Source organism: Apteryx mantelli, chromosome 6 (genome assembly GCF_036417845.1).
Source record: "Apteryx mantelli isolate bAptMan1 chromosome 6, bAptMan1.hap1, whole genome shotgun sequence".
Taxonomy (NCBI): Eukaryota; Metazoa; Chordata; class Aves; order Apterygiformes; family Apterygidae; genus Apteryx; species Apteryx mantelli.
Window position 1 is genome coordinate 13890261 of NC_089983.1, and position 19526 is coordinate 13909786.

A 19526-nucleotide genomic window follows, 5' to 3' on the forward strand; every position below is an offset into this window, starting at 1 on the left:
CTGAAACCAAACGCCGCACAAGCAGGCTCCCGTCTTCCCACCACCTCGCCAAATTAGTGTTTGCTGGCTTCTCTCATGAAAGAAAGACAGCCAGGGAGGTGTAAGATTTATTTTTCAAAGTGTGAAAGTCAGTCTAAGTAATATTTCCTGTGTGATGGGAGCTGACTCAAACGCAGCAGGTCGTGCCAAAAGAAATGCAGGATTTACTAGCAAAGCTACCAAGCTTGTAGCCAGAGAAACAAACTGACACCGGAGAACGAAGCCCGCTGCACCCCTCCACAACCAGGCAAACTCTTTACGCCCCCCTTGCTTTTCAGCTTCCTTTCCCCATTTATTTATCTGAGACTCTGGCAAAGCGGAGCCTCTTCAATTACTCCTACTCTTGCTATGGCTTTATGTAGCAGGTCGTGCCTAAAGAGATGTTCCCCCTTCCAAAGAGGAATTGCCTTTAGGGCCAAGGAAGGACAGGAAAAATGAGAGTCCCCCTTCCTTCCCCCCTGACCACAGGCAGATATTTTTCTCCTCCCTTTTCTTCGGTGCTGCCATACACTTTTTTGTTTACCACCTCATTCATTTGGAGCAAGGTAGGAAGGCAAATACAGAGCTGCACCAGTGGCTGTAGGCCAGGGCTTTTGCCATGTACCTATTGAAATACTGCATTGCTCCTCTTCAGCGCGAGAACATCCTCATCGCACCCAACGGTGGGACTGCGGACATGTCTTCAAACAAGCAGCTGAATGCTCACTCTGGACTGATGGATCCACTCTTTACTCAACTTTTTCAGGCCTGTTTTGCTGTCTGCAATGAGCCCTGTGCTGCTACAACTGTCCTACTAGCTAGGTTAAAGGCAGTCTGAAACCCGCCCACGTAACCAGAGTGCCCACGAATTAGGTCAGTATTGCATTCATATTAGATTTACCACGTCTGATACTTTAATAAATGTTTAAATAGGTCATTCATAAGTTTTTCTAGTTCTTAAAGTTTTTGAGCATGCTGTGGTCCCCAAGCCATGAAGTGTATTATAAGAGAGCTTGATGAACAAGAAAAAAGTGGCGGTGGCTTGGAGTGTAAACCCATCTGTATAGCATTTCTGAGTCCCTCATTGGTCAGCAATTCATTCTAGTTCTTCCTTTTGTGTGACAATCTGTCGCGTGAAAACATAAGATGCTCTTCAAAGCTTATATGACCTTTACAGGTTCAGCCCAAAGCTGTTTTGCTGACATCTGACATGAGATGAAACAATAACAACCAGACTTCTACACTGCCTTTTATCTCCTGATCCCAAGGCAAGAAGAGCATCCTGGAAAAGGTGGCAGTGGCAGAGAGAGGGGTGGAAAAGCTGTACCTGAGTTCACACTGCTGCGCAAAGGCAAAATCAAATCTGCTTCATCACAGGGGGTCTTTTTCTGGGGAAAAAGACGCAGCCAGTGGAAAGGGAGGTTAACACCTGAATGCAACCCATAACCTTTGCATAAAGGGTTGGTCAGCAAATCCCACCAGCAAAAACTGGTAACTGCAGGAAGCTTGAGCACTTATTTGTGGACGTGTGCAATCCCCTTTTGCACATGTTAGAGGGAGTGACTGGTTTTGGATCATCAGTGTTTTCTGCTCACGGGAGAGCTGCTTGCATTCAAGCCGTTTGACCTTTTTTGTGAACTTACTGCTTGCTTTCTTGTGGACAGAGCTCCGTACTCCTTGCAGGTCATGTTGTGCTGCTGTCGGGGAGCAGAGTTACTCAGCCACAGCGGTGGTGGGCTCTCCGACGCTGCGGGATCGCTGTCTGCCTCTCCTGGCACAGGCAGCGTTTCCTGCCTCCCCGCTGTGCCGCTCGCCCCAGGCTGGCCCTCGCGGCCCTGGGCACACCATCCGTCCAGGTGCATTGCTGCCACAGCGGTTTTAAAGCCTCTGCGCACTTGGGAAACGCATCCCTTAAAAACATTTGTGGTGGGGCTGTGGGAGGGCTGCAACTCACAGGCGTCTGCCGAAACCCCAGCCCGCTGCATGCGCGCTGCAACTTGTCTTCTTACTGGCCTCCTTTCTCTCAAAAACAGCCTCTCTCAAAAGTTTCTTGAGCAGAATGGAGATGAATGTCCAAAACATCAAAACCAACAGAAGGGTTTTTTTTTTAAAAAAGAGCAAAGCAGGCTTTCCCAAGCACCATGTGACGAAGGTGGAAATGTACAGTAAATTTCCCAAAGTAACTGTAGAACTAGTAGTACTTTGGCCCTCCACACTGGCAATGTCAAAAGGGCTAAACTGGCCAGCCGGACTTTTAAATTTCCTCCTCCCATTTTTCAAATACAAAGAAAATAATTTTTCTACTGAATGAATTCTAATTCGCTGCATTGTTGCTGTGTGTGTCTGTGGTTAACTCTACAAACACTAATGAGAACTACTATTTCCGTACTTTGAAAACCAAAACACAGTCTTGTTCATACATTTTTTCAAGCAAAACTGTGTTTCTATCTGTCTCAAAGCTGTAAAATGGACAATGAGTCTGTGGGAGTTCAGATGTTTCAGACACTCAGAATATTGAGTAAGTATTGCCCTTTCTGGCACAGTTTTGTGATAAATCTTATGTCAGGGAGGGAGTATCAATGTGTAGGTTGTTACAGGAATAGAAAGCCAGGAGGAGAAAAAAGTAGGGACACAGTTATTCAGGGCTTTAAAAGTGAGAAGAAATTCAGCTTAATGAGGAAGACAAAGAAAAGTGAAGAGAGAGAAGCTATAGTGGCAAGAAAACACTGTCTTTCAAGAGGCGTTTCTGATGAACAAAAGGAAAAAACCCTGGATTTTTCCCTCGTCTTCATGGAAATTGTTTGGCCCATGGGATAAGCTGGCCTTCGTGCAGGGTGCTCGAGGAGCCTGGTCCAGGAGCTCCATGTAATTGCCTGCGCTCAGAAGACACGGCACACTGCCAAAGCTTCAAAACGCTGTTTGCACTCGTCTATCCTGCGCTCTCCTGCCCTTGGAAAATCCCCTCTGCTCCTGGATGGATGATATCTGAGAATGCAGAAAAGGGCCGTGATTTAGCAGAGAAAGCAATCAAAAGCATTTGGGGCTCAGAAAGGCATTGCTACACAGCTACTGGAAATCAAAACGTGTTGTGTCAGTGAGAGAGAAGCATCCATGTGATATACACACACATGCGTAACTCCTCCCGCTCCAGCAGAACGGTGTGGCCACGCGACTTCGTATTTCACATGGCTGGGGTTAAGCAAAATGACCAATTTCCTTGGACTAATTGAGCATGCAATCTGCCTGCTTGTAAAGCCTGTATTTGGTCGGGAAGATTTATTACTTTTAGCAATGATGAATGTCCAAGAGCAGTGAGGGCAGGCCTGAGCTGCAGTTCATTAACTTTCAGTGAGGAGATGTTGAAGAACCATATCTATTTTTGGTTACTTTGTTCTCAGTTAACTGTGAATTTAGACCTCTGTCTGTAACAAAGTGCTCAGGGAGGCCAGTGAATCCTATTCTCCATGGCAGGTACTAAACCTGTAGGTTTTTGTCTTTATTCTGGTAAGTAAGCAGTTTTACCTTGTCCTGAGAGGATGTAAAATGACAGAAGACTATTTTGCATAGGAGTCTGAAGCTAAGCCTCCATCCATCTCAGAAGCAGAGACCAAAATGGAGGATTGACATGTCTTCACTGTTGGGTTTCAGAATGGCATCTCTTTATTACCTTCATTTTCTGCTCAGAAAGTCATCACCTGGGACTTCAGTGCTTTTTCTGTGCTACTGAACGGCCATGTCCATCACCAGGATATGGTGGCACCACCCACCTTCCCCTACGTCTGCTTTAAAATTGGTTGTTCTGTTTGCATAGGGTGGAAAGTGCAATGCAATACTTGTTGCACCAAAATGCACACTCTACTAACCATCTAACTTGAATGTATCTCTGTGTTTCCACAATAAATATTATCCTGTATCCTGTCAGTGTCAACACAGAGAGTCAAACTGCTCCAGAGTGCAACTTATGCATTGCAGTGCTGCAACACCTTACAGCCTGGTACACACCTTTCCTGAACTATTGTCACCCATTAGCCCCTGCAAACCTTAGGCCATGGGCAACTGACCTGCAATGCTCTATGCAAGGAGCCCACTGCCCAGGAAAACCAGCCTGAAAGCTGCGAAGCTAATGAATTTGCCCCTAAGGCTTAACTGCAAGAAGAGTAATTAATCTTGCTGGGTTTCACTCATCATCAAGCAAACTTTTGCTGATGAAGAGGAAAACTGCTGAGCATCCTAGTTCCTTCCCCAAGTCAGTCTCTCCCTATAGGACATTGTTGGTAATTGGCACATCATTACCATCCCATTTTATACAAACTCTTCAAGAGAAAACTGTGAAAGGGATGGGTAGATGATAGTGAAGGAAGGGTTTTTTGCAACTCAAATTTTCACTCCCAGTCCCAAAGAAGTTCCAGTTTTGCTTAGTGTCCCAGTTTTGCTCAGATCTAATGAGAGGCAAAAAAACAGAAAACCTGCAAGGGGAAGGGGAATGAATGTGCAAAACAGCTGCCAGATGATTTCATAGCAGTTACATATGAGATGTTCACCCAGCTGTGCCACTGAACCCGTATGCGTCAGGGCTGAACGCAGCCCCACTCCGCGCATCATCTGTGCCTCTGCCATGGGGCATCAGGTGAAGACAGCATAGAAACAACAGTTGGGAATAATCTCAGATCACCTTGGGCATCTCAGCTAACTGAGACATCTGTTTCAGTTTGAGATAAATCGCGCTCTTGAGTTGTCTGCCATAAGGGGAGCACAGGCCGGGTGGTGGGGAAGTAGACATCCCTGCAAGATGCCCTTTGCGAACTTGTCAGCGAGCTGAAAGGCATTAAGAGAACGACTGAGAAGGAGTCAGCCCAGGAGTGATGAGTGAGAGCAGGGCTGGGAAGGACCAGCAGGACGCCAGAATATTAGCAATGCCTTAAATGGAGAGCAGGATCAAAACTGTGCAGAGAGCTGCCTGACAACGTAACGGCAGCCCCCGCCGGTCTCCGGGACCCCGGCGTGGCGCAGCCCCACCAGCTGCGCTCTCATCGCTCAGGTTGCTCATGACAGCCGTTCACTGAGGTCGGGTTAGTGGGTTTTAGTTGCCTTTCAAGGACTGGAGTTTGTTCTCTCCAAGGGCTCATCGCTGTGATTCTTCAGGCTTCCCGCACGAAGGCGAGTCATACGCTTCTGGGAAACCTGCATGCGTGGAGAACGTATACAGTTTGGGTCATTCAAGGGAGCCAATGAAACTGATGCAACACAGAAACATTAACAAAGAATTGGAAAGAAAGAGAGGGAATGGGGAAAAACAGGATAAATTAATGCATGAATCAACCAAGAGACACTCAGGCAGCTAAATTTGTTCTGTTCATTATAAATATTTTCTTACATAAAGTACTTTATTCCCTATAAGAGGAGCACAAAGGCTGATCCTTGATGCTCTGGTCTCAGAACCACTCCTTGTTGCACGATAGTTTTGGAAGTGATTTTAGCTGTACGCCGCCGACAGGATCAGCTATTAATCCAAGGAATAACACAAGTCTAAAATAACGAGGGAGAGAAATAACCATGCTGAGGGTAGTACCCTCAGCTATGCTAGGCTGCAAACTTGGAGCTTCTGTCCGCAGACAGCTCAGATAGAAAAAGTGCAATAAAGGTGCAAAATGAAATGTGGCCCAACCATGTTATGTGTTGTCAATAAAACAATGTTTTATCGTTTAACTTGAGCTGCTTGTTTTAAAAATGTCAAACATGGTTTATTTCAGTTTATTTTCAAATAACTGTAATCAACAAAGGCAAAAGCGAAGCAAGCCTGTAATTGCTGTCTGCATCATCTCTTGCAATTTTTGACGGAGTTAGATGAAACTCCCTCTAAATAAAACCAGTTCAACCTTCTTGAGGAAAACCAGACTCGGCAAGAACAGAATCCGGCTCAAGCGGGCACCGCTGCCTTTTGACGTGGGGTGAGCAGCGGGCTCTGCAGCGCCCATCGGGGCTGGGCATTGCCACGCAGCGGCCTCTGGGGACAGCGGCAGGCAGGAGGGCGCCGGCGGGGCGGTTTAAATGAACCCGGTCTGGAGCTTCAAACCTGGTTGTGCAGTGCCATCTTGAGGGCTCACGGAACAAACTGTGCTTCCTTCAAAAGTGTGCGTGGCTTGTCCCACGCCACGTCGCTTACGTCCGCGTCCCCACCTCGGCGGCAGTCCTCTCCCCAGGAGAGGTGGCGAGGCGCAGAGCTGGTGTTGGCAGGTGGCAACCCCTGCCAGGCCGGGAAGGGGCTGCTCGCAAAACCGCCACTTAGGGCTCTGTCGCCTGGCCGTGCAAACGGGGCTCGTCCTTCCCGGGGCGCCCGGGGTCGGCTGCGCGGAGCTCGGGGGGTTCGCGGGAGCCGCGGCAGTGGCAGCGCTGCCCCGCACCTGCCAGCTGTGGCGGCACCGCCTGGCCACGGGGCCACCCCAGCCGGCCATGGCACCCGAGCGAGCCACGGGGCAGGAGCAAAAACGAGCCAGGAGAGCCAAGGAGCGGCCTGAAGGAAGCGTGCGAGCATTTTGCCACGTTGAGAGGGGATGGGAAGGCCGGGCCAGGCAGAGGCCAGGCGGCCATGAAGTGTTGAGGAGGGGCGAGAGGAGCCTGCACTGCACCGGGGCAGTGAGGAGGCCTCGGGGTCTGCAACGGCACCACATCTGCCATGTTGTGCCTGGGGACACCATATCCGCCATGTGGTGCTTGTGGAGACCACGTCCGCCATGTTGTGCCTGGGGACACCACGTTTGCCATGTCGTGTGGACATCACATCCGCCATGTCGTGCCTGTGGCAACCACGTCTGCCATGTCACGTGGACACCACGTCCGCCATGTCGTGCTTGTGGAGACCACATCTGCCACGTTGTGTGGACACCATGCCCGCCATGTTGTGCCTGTGGACACCACATCTGCCACGTTGTGCTTGTGGAGACGATGAAGGGCGGTTGGGAGATTTTGGCGGTAAGACTCGGGGGCCTGCTGGGGGCGAGTAGGGAGGTTTGGGAGAGCACCACGGCGGATGCCCACGGCGGCAGTCAGGAGGCTCCCGGGAGGGTGAAGAACGCTGCTCCCAACCCGTGGGGACGTGGGAGCAGACTGGCCCCGCCGGGGCGGCGGGTTCGGGGGCCGGGGCGTGCTCGGGGCACTCGGGGCGCGGCGCGAGTCTGCGCGGGAGGCAGGAGTCCCGCGGGCGGCGCTGCCTGGCTGCCCACGCTTCGCCCCCTCCGCCGCGCCCGGGGCGGCTCGGCGCTTTCCGTCAGCGCCCGGCGCGCTCGCAGCGCTTCCGGCGCCTTCGGCCGCGCTCGCGCGGGGGGGGAGGGGCGCCCCCCCGCCGCGGCCCCGCTCGGTGCTTTCCGCGCGGGCTGCCCCGGGCGGAAGCGCCGTTCGCGCCTTCCGCGGCCGCTCGGCTCTTTCCGCCTCCCCTCCGGGGAGCTTCGTTCGTTTCCGCGGCCGCTCGGCTCTTTCCGCGGCGGCCGGCGGCGCGCTCGGCCGTTCCCGCCGCCCGCCGCGCGCTCGGCGGTTTCCGTGAGCGCTCGGCGGTTTCCGTGCGGGCCGCGGCGCTCTCGGCGCTTGCTCCCTGGCTGGCGCTCCTCAGTCGGCCGCTGCCTGCCTGTCGCCGGGCTGGGAGCGCCTGTGTGTGTGTGAGTGACGCGGCGGAGGTGTAGTTTGACGCGGTGTGTTACGTGGGGGAGAGAATAAAACTGCGGCGAGATCCTAGGCGCGAACGAAAGCAGTGACGGAGCAGCCTGGTAACCGGTAAGAGGAGGAAGGCGCCCAGCAAACAGGGGCGGGGGGGAGGGAAGGAAATGGAGCCCGGCGGGGACCAGGGGGAGCAGCCGGGCGGCAGGACGCGGGGGCCCGGCCTTGCACCGCCAGCGGGAGGGGCGCCCGCTTTAAAGATGGAGCCGAGCCCTGCAACATCCCCGCCGCCGCCGCGCCGCGAACAAAGGATAATGGCGGATGGGAGCCGGCCCCGGCGGCGGCGGCGGCCGCCACGGCCGGGCGGCGGCGACTCTGGCGGCAGCCAGCGGCGGCGCTCAGCGCGGCGGGAAGGGGGGATCGCGCCCCCCGGCCCCGCCGAGGAGGAGGAGGAGGCGGAGGCGGAGGAGGAAGACGACGAGGGGGGAGAGGCGGCGGCGGCGCCTGCACACCCACCCTTTCCCCCCTCCGCGGCGGGGTGGCGTCCCCTGCCCCCTCCGCGCACCTCCTCGCGGGCGCCCCTGTTTTTCTTTATTATTATCATCACTATTATTATTCCCCCCACCGCCGCCCCCGTGTGTGTCTCTCCCCGGCGCTGCCAGGGCAGGGCGAGCGCGGCCTCCCGGCCGGCGAGGCCTCCGCGGCGGCTCGGGGACGGGCCCCGCCGCGGGCCGCCAGCCCTGGCCGCGGCCGCGGGGGCGCCTCGGCCGCCGGCCCGCGCCCGCTGCCGCCTCCTTGCCCAAGAGTTTCACTTCCCGGCGACCCGAGCGTGCTGTAAAAATAAATAAACTCTCGCAATTGAAAAAAACCAACAACAGCAAAACACACGGGGTGCTCCTAGGCTCTGTAACGTGCCCTTAGGCTCTGTAACAAGAAGTTTTTAATAAAAACCGTGCACTGAAGTTTGGGCCGGCATTTGATTTTTGGTGGTTTACTCGCATTGGAAGCGTGGGGCATGGTCGTATGCAGAAGGCTGTAAGAACCGGTGAGCTTGCTCGGTCACCCAACACCGCGTGCCGTTAACATATTGGAGGGAAGATCTCTAAGGCTAACGCACAGATCACATAACAAAGATACGGTTCCTTTCTGCAGCGTGTTTCTTTCCTGTTAGTATTTTTAACTGAAAGTGAACTTGAGCCTGGCCATGGCCGGCAAATCTCAGTTTGGGGTTTGCTCTTGCCAGTTTTCCACAGACTCTTCAGTGCTGCACAAATGAGCAGGATTTGACCTCCATCAGTGCTTTAATAGCAAATGTCAGCTAAACTGTCTTTACCACATTCCACCAGTCCTACCTTGCCTTTGACTGCTGCCACTGTGGGGCTTTTTTTCACCCACTTTATTGTCTAGAATAGAAGACATTATTTTGACTCTATTTAATCTTGCAAAACCTGTGTTTCTGCATCTTTGTGTACAGTAATAAGTAAAAGCGCTCCGGTAATCTTTTTTAAAAACATATTTTTAACCAAAGATTTTTATACCTGTCAAAAGTATATACAAGGATAAAAAAAAATTATAGGTCATGTGACTTTTCCTTACAAAAACACTTTTTTTTTTTATCCTCCTTAAATATTGAAATGCATACATGTAATCTTCTGCTTCTGGAATAACACTTATCATGAAAATTGTTTTTGGGGGGGGGTTGGAAACAGGTTTCCTAGTTCTTAAATAAAAGACTAGAAACTTATTTGAAAATATTGGATATATCTTTTCAATCCCATTATGACCACCAAGCATTGTATTTTGAAATACTGGAACTCTGAGATTCTGCTTTCTCCCTTTCCCTGTGTCATCAAACATAGGTTTTTACTCTAAAGTGTGATGTCCCTGAAATACGTTCTTTTATTCAAGATAGGTATGTGTGATTTGTGTAAGCGTCTAGATCGGCCTGTCCTTTCTTGCATATAAATTTGTTCTCTGTCACTTCCACCACTTCTGTTGAAATGAAAGCCAAGGTGTTCTACATCACTTCACTCTGAAAAATATCAACATGAGAAGAGGGTTGCTAAAGTTGCAATTGATTAATAGGCATCTGTGGACTTCAGTGAGCAATGTAGCCATTGATAGTGATTAAACAGAACATAGTGTTTGATGTAATTCATTCATTTTTGGTTTGATGGACTATTCACTTCATTTTAAATACAAAAATGTGACAGTAAACTTTTGCATGTCATTATTTTGTAGCTTTAGAAACATAACATTTTATTTATTCCCGAACCATTCTATTTCATGATAGAGTGGAGGACTCTCAAATCAAACCTATTCCCTGCATTTCCCTGTAAACTTTGTATCCTCACTGATCAGAGAGAAAAGAGAGCAGGAAGGTAATAATGTATTTGTCAAGCATCACTTATGGGTGACCTAAAATGAAATATTTGGATGTAGGAAATTAGAGTATAATAATTCTTCATTTTTTTTTAGTTTCACTGGTGGAACATCCAGTAATATTTGATGTTTAGATTAGTACTCTCAGCTTTGTATCCGAGTCTGCAGTAAATGGTCTACATCTGGTCTAAATGCCTGTTGTTTTCCCATACTTTGGGGAAAGGAAAGTATAAGGGTGCCTACTACTCTGTAAGGAGGAAGGGTCTGAAAGGGGAGAGGGGTCTGTTAGATCCAAAACATTTAGAAACAACTAATTTAGACTGTCAAGTCATCAGTCTGTCGCTTCCTGGAAACTTGCACCAGCGTAGCTATTGCTGGTACTGGTATCAAATATAAAATATTCTGTAGTAGCTCATGTTAATCTGGAAAGTAGCTGTTCTGCTGCAGTAAGAAGTAAACATGCCTCTTCTTGCATAGCTGCAGCTACAGCTCTCTAGGTGCAAATTTTGGTAGTAGGTAAGGCCCTGACTAGGAATTTCTGTTGACACCCATGCGAAACAAATGGGATATTCACACTTCACCTCTATTTTAGGATCTCTGGGAGCAAGTGGAGATCAGTTACTCATGCCACACTTCTCAAGGCTTTTTTGCAGTGAGAAGGCCTAGCTAGCTTTCTGCCTGTAATTTAAAGTTATTTTCATGGAAAATGACAGTAATCCTCGTCAACAAAAACAACCCTACTGGGTTTGGTTTGAGCTCTCTGGTGCCCTGCCTGCATACAGTTGAAGTTCCGTGAGGATTCAGTGATTTTTTTTCTCTAAATCAAAAACTATGTTGCCTCATCTGCAGTCTGTGTGGTCACATTTCATGGTGATTATGAAAATCTGAGCACTCTCTGTGAGTAATGATTTTCTTTCTACTTCTCCCAGCTGTTAAGTTGTTCATACCTACTTTATTCTTAAGCTTTTAGACCACTTGATTGTACCACCATTAAAAAAGTGAGTGACAACAAGCACTGCACTTTCCGTGTTGCACATTTATAAAACAGTCTTAAGGACTGTGGAGAAGACGAAGATGTGCTTGGGTCTGGTAGCTCTTTTAGGAATGCTAGGTAAAGCAGCAGTTGGAAGCAGACAAGGATTTTCACGTTTCATGCTGCTGCTGTTTTTTCTGGCAGTGCTGGATTTAGAGTATCCTGTGAGGAGTAGAGGGAAAAGAAAACAGCAGATGGTGGAAGAGCCTCTTAAGGGGGTAGAGGGTGAAGAATTTGGAGGAAACTTGTGTGTGTCTGCATATATATACACACACACACACACACACACACACACACACAGAATTTGGAGGAAACTTGTGTGTGTCTGCATGTATATACACACACACACACACACATATTTATGTATATATTTACATGTGTTTAAAACAGCATTAGCTACTGGTTAGGTACTCTCAGTGATTTTGAGCAAACTGCCTAGGTACAGTGTTTCTTTCACACCTTAAGATAATAAGCATATCTGCTTTTCTCACAAGAGTATTGTGAGATTTGATGTTTGTCATAAATCTGAGACCATCAGGTGGAAGACGTAAAAATAGTTCCAAAGATATGAGTCCTGATGATTGCTGTTCTGGACTTCCTTACTTCTCAGTTTGGTCCCTGAGATTGGCCAGTGCTAGCTACTTCAGACAAAGCTGCAGGAAGCCCCATAATGAACTATTTTAAAGCTATCTCCATGCAGGAAATTGAAACATTAAATGCCTATCTCTGACGTTTTCACACTTGTCCTTCCCTCCCCTCCCTCCCCTCAAACAAGTGGTTTGTGAAAATCTATCTCTGATCCTCTCTATGTTGTTCCAGTGGTAGCTTGGTTGGTTGATGAAGGTATCACCAATTTTTTATTACTTTTTCCTATTTAGAACAACTGTAAAGCTGGGTCCTGTTTTCCTCTTGTGAAGAAAAATTTTCAGATAGCTTTCTGAACTTAGGAAAGAGCAAGTTCTTTCCTTGAGAAGAGGCTGACTTTAGGAATAAAAGCTGCATGGTATGGTAGCCTGAGAAAACCAGGAATTCCTGAAGCTTGCCTACTGACTGACAGATTGAAACTGGTTCCACATAACTTTTTTTGACAGTATTATTGGCTTAAGCAATCTGCACGTCTGGCCATTTGTTCATGTCTTCTCCATTGCACTGACACAAACGTTTGGGCTGCTGCCTGTAAACCTGACTGGAATGATCCAGCGGGGTGAGGGGTGGGGGGCTTGACTATTTTTCACCTGGCTCATCCCATTCCCAGGTTGCTGCATGGCTGCACAGTGGCTGTACCAGCATAATCAGGGAAGGGGTGGGACTGCAATGAGCAGGAAGATAAGAGCAGTTTAAACAGCAATGCTGCTGAATGGGAAAATGCAGTCTACATACATTTTTTAAATTATTCCTATGTTTATAACCAGGAGTGGATGACATGGATCCTGTTGTAGTTCTTTCTGTTGTGGTGCAAGATCAGTTATCTAAGTTTAAGTTTTCACATGTGTTAAATGTAAGTAAATGAACATGAGCAACAGCTGTTCCCAAATGTCAATGCCATATACACATACAATTTGTTGCACTACTTGTATACTTGGCTTAAGCACTTTTTATCTTGTATATTTTTTTATCAGTTATGTTTACATCCTCAGTCCTGTTCTCCTGTTTTGTTGTTCATCAGTTCTAACTTCTAACCTCTTGTGTGTGTTCTCTGAGCTCCCCTTAGATGCGTTCTTCTTAATCATCTCTCCAGCTCCTGTACAACCTCCTGTGACATTTTGGTTCCAATGTTGCAGGCATCTTTCTGGTAGATGCTACTATAAACCTTCTCTCATTCTCTACTGCTATTGAAACATCAATCCAATTTGCTGGCAGACTATCCCTTGCATCTCTTCTAGGACTGAATGTAAAATCTTTTCCCATCTTGTTTATCTTTTAAACCCTATGGAACAAAAGAAAGAAAACATTTCCTTGCCTTTATCTGCTGACTCTTCCTCTGGCTCTGTTTAGCTGGCCCTGCCTCAAACTCTCGTGGTGCATGTCCACTCCTCCAAGTGATATGGAATACAAGCAGTTTGTAAATTTGTGCCTTCATACACTGTAGAGAGCTTCTCTTGAAAAAAGCCTAAGGTGTTACTATAAAAGTAGGACTCCTGCCCCTCTTTGTGAAACTCATTGGAATTTTTCTCTTTCATGCTGCTAGGAAAATTCTAGGAGGGAATACCAAGGGAGGGAAGAAGTGAAAAGGGTAGTATGCACTGTGCAGTCCTGCCACAGAATAATACCAACAGAAGTCTATTGCTGTGGTTTCAGCTGAGCTGATACAACTGATTGTGGCTCTCAAAAGACAGATATCTTCCTTCTCTCCTGCTCCTGGTTGTGGGGTGTTGGCCCGTCCCTTATGCTGGCTGTAGTCTTTGTTATATAATTTAATGAGTCAGTTCAGATCACTAATCCAGGAGAAAACTTTCTTTTTTTGACAGGTTAGTTTTCTTCTGGATGAGTGAGTTGGATCAGTTTGTGATTCAGATCCTTTTAGCACCAACACTGATGCAGAATCACAGTGAGATGTTAGGAAAAGGAAGAAGGAACACAACTTTGCCCCTTCAGCAGCAGAGTTCACCCATCTCAAGGAACTACAGCACACGTTTGCTTCTGAGAGAAAGTTAGGCTCTGTCCATGGTGATCAGAGCCATGTCAGTTTGTCTTTGCTACAAGCTGTAACACGCTAAGTGTTTCAGTTGAAGAAAAATGCATGAGAGGGGAATTTCCCCTTCTTAAAAGCCTGGTGACATCTGTGTGGTTGAACTAGCTACACGTCATCAAAGGTAGGTTTTAGTCTTATCAAGAAATTGGATCAGAGTAACCACTAAATCCTTCTCTTTGTGAGGAGCCCAGTCACATGGGAAGAATTATATATAACATGTCTTTAACCAAGCCTAAATTGAAAGACAAAGTTCCAGAAGAGGTCCAGGTCCAACATCTTGGTATGAATCTGGTCAGTCCCTCCCAACAGTTGGCACAAGGTTCCTGGCTGGTGAGCTAGGTTTGGTTTTAATGTTATGACAGAATAATAAATAGCTTGGCCTCTCTTCCTGATTTTAAAATAATAATTGTGGCTCAACCTGTATTAACGTGAATGTTGGACCATAAGGTTAACATGGATTGTGTAGCTAGTGCACATCATTCTGGGCTCAGCAGAGGAAGAACTTTTGTGACAAAGCAGCTACTTTGTCAGAGATGGGGCTGTTTGAAAAATGCAGCTCCCTGCCTGATCCTCAGAAAGCTAATGCTGACTATGTAAAAAAAGATCATCCCATTTTCAGCCTCCCCCCCCCTTACGCAGAGTCATCAGTACTGTAGTAATAATTGCATTACAGAACATAGATGTTTGCTTTTTTCAGTCTCTTTCTCCGTTCACTATGTCTGTGATTTGACGTACTTTACTTTCAACGGCAGGCCTGGCTTAAGTAGACTTGCCTCACTTTCTCTGTTCCTGTCCCTGTGCCATTAGCAGTGGTACAGCTGTTTGGGAGGCTGTGAGGTGCAATGGATCAGGGAATTGGTCTAGGTTAAAAATAACTTGCATTTTCTGGTCTGTTTATAATCCAAATTGCTTTCTTAGTCCCGTTTATTCCACAGCCCAACAGACAGTTGTAAGCGTACAAATAAGAAAGAGAGGATGGGGAGGAAAGCAGAACCTGAGCTAGCACTGCTGCCAACAGAAATTCTTGTAAGGCCATAGCTGCAAAAAGCAAAATGGAGATTCTCTTTTTTATGCGACAAACTAATGCAAGAGACATTCTGTTTCTTTCTCCCACGCCTGGTGCTTCCCTGATGGCTCCCGTTGCCTACTCAGGGTCATAGTTCTGACCTTCAGAGTTATGTGCCAGTCACATCTCTGTTCCACCAAGGCAGCTGTGTTGCCCACAGTTAATTCAGTTCTTAAAACCCAGCGGAAGTATGTAAAAAAGGTAAATTTTTTGTGGTTATGGAGATGATACTTATGCACAGTAGATCTGCCTGGTAAGCATAGGAAAGATTTTTCTCATTTAAGAGGCCTTCCTGCACTGTTGAGACAAAAATACATGAAAAATAAACCAAAATCCACTCAGGTGATAGCAGCCAAAATTATTTTAGTAGAAAATTTGGTCACTGTTTAGTTTTGGTTATTTTTCAGGGAAGGAGCGGGTCACAGATTTAATCTCGGTGCATTAAGTTAGATAAATGTGTCTGCTATTGCTTCAAGACCTGTGCTGATTGACCAGGCACTACTGATTTTGTTTTCAGTATAACCGATAAGCCAGAGCAATTTTAGGATATAGCTGTGTTTAAAATATTTTCAAGTCTGAGCTGTGGCTTAGGCCCCAACCCTTTTGGTTTTAAAATTGCAAAGAATTTTGTGAAAAGGTAGTATTCAGAAGCTGGACAAGGATGAGGTTTGTAAGAAGGTGCTGTTTTTCTTACGCATACCTGGGGTATATGCTACTATAGCACTCTTAACTATAGAAGTAGTTGAAAAAAAGTTCTCACATGAGAGCACTGAAGCAAAAAAGAAGTTTTTCTTTACTGTATCTTAAAAAGGAAAGCTCTTAAATGATAACAAAAAGTATGTTGCCTCTGCAGATTTTGGCTATTTTGAATTCATTTCAGACATTTGGCTTTATATCTGGTAATTATCAGCCTTGTATAAATAGTTCAGTCTATCTTATTTTCAGATGAGCAGTTCTCATGGTAATCCATTAATAAAAGAGTGAAAACATTAATCTGAAACATCCATTTTGTTGTGTTTTCTTTCTGAACTCTTTAAAGGTTTTTTAAACAAGATTTTTCAATATTTATCAAGTTATATAACTTCATGTTCTTACCCTGTGGGTTGAACTGTAGAAATACTATATATGTTCCAAGCATCAAACAGAATGAACAGTGGTTTTTTATATAGTTTATGCCTATAAACCTGCAGCATAAATATATGAAGAAGCATTTTTTTTATGCATGATTTCTTTAGCCACTGACATTCAGAAGTGGGTTAGAAACATTCAAATAAAGCTGTACCTTCTTGTCAATAGACGAAATCACAGCACAGACAAAAATTGTTACATAAAATTCTCTTGTCACATTTAATTATACTGTTGATATCGCCTAAAATTTGATGTACTTGCCCTGAATTTCTTAACTGACTTGATAGTTCTCTAAAACCGCAGAATGATATGAGAACAAGTGTAGTCTTTATCACTTTGGAATTTCAACATCAGACCCTTTGCAATCTGCAGTATTTTGCTGAGGTGGCCTACAGCATCCAAACCCCAGGCTTTTGGTTTTATTCTGTTTTTACAGGAACAAGACAAGTGAGTGATGAAATTCAGGTATCTAATGTAATGTTATAAGGGACTGAATGAACAGTGTTAAATACTGAGAGTTGCCCTCCCTCATAAAAGGAAGGGAAAGGAAACATTTTATTTATTCCAGAATTTCTGGGACTTTCTAGAGGATGCGGTTTCAAAATACAAATTTGCACTCACATTAGAATGTCATCTTCAATCAGTGTAATCTCTCAGAACTTTCAGTCTGCTCTTACAGTACAGTATTCTATACCTGTGAAGAGTATGATGTATTTTCATATTGTAAAATTAATCTAGACTCTAGAAATGAATTACTTTGGAATTGAAAGATTTCAGGTAATAATAAACGTGTGTTTCTATGAATATCTGTTTTTGTAGCATTCCTACATATGCTTCCACTAAATCACACCTGATACCTAATTTAAACTTATGATTAAGGAAACACCCATATTGAGGTGATTTTCTCTGTTAGAGCTGCAAGATTACCATATGTTTTGTTCACGGCCCTTGGGCTTGGAGCGTTCAGGTTAACTAGACTCTGTGAGTCTGTGTAATGCACTGTGTTTTTTTAAGAAGCTGTTCTTGTTCTGCTCCAGGCAGCAAAGAGAGCTAGGTGATCTTCTGTAGAATTTTAAAAGTAGCCTTACCTTTTTTTACCTAACCAATTTGCCATGGACCCAGTGATCCAGAATATGTGAATGTCTGTGCTACCTATATATAGCAAAGTTTATGCAGGAGACATTGTTATTAAATGTCCTTGGTTTGACCCAAATACATCATAGTCCCTCTAATTCACTCCTAGGACAGTAGCTCTGTTGAGCAGTCAGTCGTTGCTCCTATAATTGTCAAGTGCAAGTTTCAGTAGTTTCCCCACCTCAGAGATGACCATTCACTCAGTGCAAATATGTACTGAGTCTCTCCCTACAGAATTTTACATTACCATGGATTTGTGATTGCAGCAGTTCCTCCAGCTCATGCCTCTGAACTGGGATGTGTAAAGGTTGCATGGCTCCTGGACAAAGATCCTTACAACGTGGCAAAATGTTTTCAAATATTTCTTGAGCAGTTAGGTGGGACGTATTCTGCCAGAAAGACTGATGGGACAGTAAAAGGTTGCAAGACAGAAATACGTAAGGAGAAAGGCAGATACCTATTTGAATAACTGTGACACAGGTCAAGAGGAAATCTCAAGTTCTGACAGGTTTGCACAGTGGAAAAAAGGAACATGCATACCGCCTTCAATGGGTCGTAACCTTGCTGCCTTGGCATCATTTTCTGCTCCAAATGCCACTGTGGACACAGTCCTCTTCTCTGACATCATCTCCCATGTTCTCCCCCTCACTGGGGAGGGAGGAGGTATCTGTCCATTTGCAGAATTGGCTCTTTCCTTTCTGTGATTCTGGATTGCCTTAGCTCTTCCTGCCGGAAGACCTTCAAATGCTAGTATATGCTATGAAAGGAGGTCGCCCAAAACATGCCTCTTCTTGGTGAACAGCACAACAGGATAAATTATAGGGCATATCTAGATGGCTGGGTGCTACCAGAGCACTATCTGTGAAGTGCTCACAGAGCCAGCCAGGTGCAACCCACCTCCTTATGCAGGAGTCATGAAGCTGCTTTAGTGTGGCACGTAGCCTGAGCTGATAATCCTTGCTAAGAGGCAGGGTTTACTAGCTCAGGCACAGTGCCGGATTAACAGAACAGAGATGTTAGTTTGTTATACCCATTGCTATACTCGCATTACTTGGGTTCAGGCTACATTAATACACTGCATGGCTTTTAGACTGGAGTTGGTTCATGTCCAGCCAGCTTGGACCACGGACTGAGCAGATGTAGTCCCCACCCCTCTATATGAACATACCTGCTGTTTGCAGAAGTGAGCACTACTACTAAGCATCTAATAGCATCTTAGAGACTGCCTTTTGAAGTCATAAAACAGTTTTCTCACTCATTTTAGTACAGATACAATCATCTCTTCCTTTTGTTTTATTAAAAACTGCCATCATACTAGACTTTGTTGCAGTTTAGCACCAGATGTTGAAGTGCAAATGTGAGACATATCTGGCTTCGTGTCACTACAGTCAGTTGTGTTGAGAGGTCACAACTTCAAATCTCATGAAGTCTTCATTCCTCACTTTTCCACCTACTATTGTTTGGACAAAGATAAAAGGAGAATTGGGACCAGAAATCAAACCTAGTCACCAGCAGCTATGCTGAACAGGATTGTCAATTTACTAGGCCTGTACCAATTGCAAAGAACTTGAGTTGATGATATATTCACTGGGAGGATCAGCTCCCGAATGCTGTCATAAAAATCATCTGACGCCTATATTTTACGTTATGTTAAAAATGTCTGCATACGAATGATACTGTTCAGATGTAGTTTTTGCGATTTTTATTGAGTTACCAACAGCTGCACAGAGCAAAGTGAGCCACAGTGCTTTCAGTGGACACATGGAGAAAAAAGGTGTATACTTTGATATTTTTTACATGGTTTAATTTTTGTTAGATGAAAACTTCTACAGTTAGTAGGAATTAGAAGAAATCACTATAGGGTGCAGATGAAGTGCTTTTTATATTTAAAAAAAGTCAGAGAAAAGATGGTAAGCTGCAGTAATAAACTGCGGTCAATTTGATTGTAAATACACTATAAATAGAGAAGAAATTGGCAACAAATGTATAAGAACTATAAGATGTGCTAAATTCTTAGAAACAAGCAAGTTCTTCTGAAGTCTCTGTGAATAGTTTGTATATACTGTCCAGTACACCCTTAAAAATCTGTTTTCTCCAAAATTTCAGTTTGCAGACATCTTTTGGAAGTGGGTTTTGGTTTTGGTTTTTGTTTTCTACACATTTACTAGAGGTATTTATTACTAGTTAACACATTTCTTTCATATTATGGATCATATACATAATCAAAGCACATGAATTAGTCTTTTAGTACCCTAAGTGCATTCAGTGTGAGGGTGAAACATTTCTAAATACAGTATATTTATGGATTGTGTCTTCAATAATAATAATAGTTACCAAACAACTTTACAGCCTTTCTGGGATTTGTTTTTTCATTCGTTTTAGTCTGACAGTATTTGGAGGGAATTTCTGAATATGAAGGCGACAGG

At 45.6% G+C, this 19526-nt stretch overlaps 1 protein-coding gene across 1 annotated transcript in view; it reads left to right on the forward strand.

Annotated features, from left to right (window-relative positions):
- Positions 1–7566: 7566 nt before the first annotated feature.
- CREB1 (cAMP responsive element binding protein 1) overlaps positions 7567–19526 on the forward strand; it is a 41090-nt gene continuing 29130 nt past the window's right edge. The window contains exon 1 of the mRNA XM_067298814.1: positions 7567–7782. The gene's annotated coding sequence lies outside the window, so the exon portion shown is untranslated. The remainder of the gene's footprint in view (positions 7783–19526) is intronic.